This window comes from Triticum dicoccoides, chromosome 7B (assembly GCF_002162155.2).
Source record: "Triticum dicoccoides isolate Atlit2015 ecotype Zavitan chromosome 7B, WEW_v2.0, whole genome shotgun sequence".
Lineage (NCBI taxonomy): Eukaryota > Viridiplantae > Streptophyta > Magnoliopsida > Poales > Poaceae > Triticum > Triticum dicoccoides.
Window position 1 is genome coordinate 583,108,099 of NC_041393.1, and position 2,165 is coordinate 583,110,263.

Genomic DNA, 2,165 nt, shown 5'->3' on the forward strand with positions numbered 1-2,165 from the left:
CAATACAAACACTATTGGTCGCACGTTTTGAGTACTAACATTTTCAAATCTAGGAAAATAATTTGTCTCGATTGTATCAAGATCCTCAAGCCATGAAACATAATGACTTATCTCCTCGCAGTTTAGTTCAGCCCCGGGACAGTAGTAGGTCATGTCTACCAAGCGTCGGACATGTTTGCTTGAATGGAAATAAGCTGTCAATAAAAATTAGTTGTCAGCTATTTTAGAATAAACAATATCCAAGACATAAATATGGTTGAGAAACTCACATAATGGTAGAATTGGAGGCGTGTGCACATCGACCCAGATGTCGATATTACCTTCAATATCATCTTCCGGATAAATATCATACGTGATAAGCATATCAGGCTCAAATGCATAAGCCTTGCATAGTGCTCTCCATTTTTTGCATTCAAAATTGGTGTAGGTGTCTGTATTGTATAATTTTGTGGCAAAAGTATAACCATGCTCGGTCCTCAAGATAACTCTATTTACCTCCATAGTTTCCATAGTACTGAAACCAGCCTTATCCAAGACATACATTCTTGCATGGTAGGGGATACGCTAGTAGAATAGTAAAAAAATAAAATTATAAGTTGAAGCAAAAGAAGCAGAAGTCATGCTTAATTACGAAAAAAGACTTGTCGTTGTGGCTTACTATATCCACTTCGAATGTCTTATCCAACTTGATGCTGAAGTGCCTACCACCAACTAGGTGAGGCCTGTCGCACAGCCGCGCTCATCTTCGCAGTATTCACACATACGTAATTCCTTTTCATCATCAGAAATTTCCTATGTTCATAGTTGAAACATTAATTAAAAAACGATCGAAGGCAACTACCAGGAAACTCAACACATAGATCACTATTACTCAGTATGCAACGGGTTGACTTTTGGTCTGTCGAGTCTTCCTTCCTAAACTCTCATCTCACGTATATGGTGGGCTCTCCCTCTCTGATATTGCGACCGTCGGTGATGGTACTCCTCCTTTCCCTAGTGCATTACAAATATCTAGCACAAGCAAAAGAAGGAGAAGCGACCCCCACGACAATAGTCAGCATTCTTCTTCTCTCATATATGGTGGAAACTCCCTCACCTATTTTCTGACCGTCGATGATGGTCGCTACTCCTTCTTCCCCTAGTGCATAACAAAGGTCTAGCACAAAGAGAAGAAGGAGAAGTGACCCCCACGACAACAGTCGGCATTATTTTTCTCTCATATATGGTGGAGACTCTCCCTCACCGTTTTTTATGTCATGTATGGAGCCCCGACAGACTTAAAGTCAACTCGAAATGTCATTTAATTCTATTTCTAGCAAATCCGGGTCACTCAATATTTCCTACATATTCTAGCACAAGTCATGCTTAAATTCATGAAAAAATCCGGCATGACCTTTGCTAAAATAGGACATATCGAGAGCCTGAAATTTGCTAAAACGGAAATGAATCAACACTCCAGCAAAACATAGGTCACTCGAAAATGAATCACCACTTCCCACATGAGCATAAACTGGTGCTCATTGCATTTCAATGGTTCAATATTGACAAAAACATTTCAATATATCTTATAATCCAAACATTTCAATATATCTTTTGATCCGAACGTTTCAATATATCTTATAATCCGAACATTTCATTTGGTTAAGAAGCATAACTAAATACCCTAGTTCTACTCTATTCAACACCGAGGAGTGGAGAAGGAGGAGGTGGACTTTTAGCTCACCGACTCGGGTGTAGAGGAAGTAGAGATAGCTCGGATGACGATCACTCCAAGGAGACGCGACTCTACAAAGCCTGCATATTCCACCGAGTAAAAATTTAATTAGATCATCAAATCTCATATAACATTCTTTGATGACAAAGTGATATGACATAAATTCAACTAGTTCTATTAATTCAACTAATTCAACTAAGCACTTACTAAAAATAAACTAGTTCTATTAATTTTCTTACTAAAAATAAACTAGTTCTATAGTAAAATTTTAATTAGATCATCAAATCTCATATACCTAAATTTTCTTACTAAAAATAAACTAGTTCTATTAATTCAACTAGTTCAACTAAGCACTTACTATAAATAAAAATAATTAATTTTCTTACTAATTAAACTAAGAACAGTAATAAAATTTTAACTAGTTGGGAGGAAGGAGGGAGGAGGGGCGAGC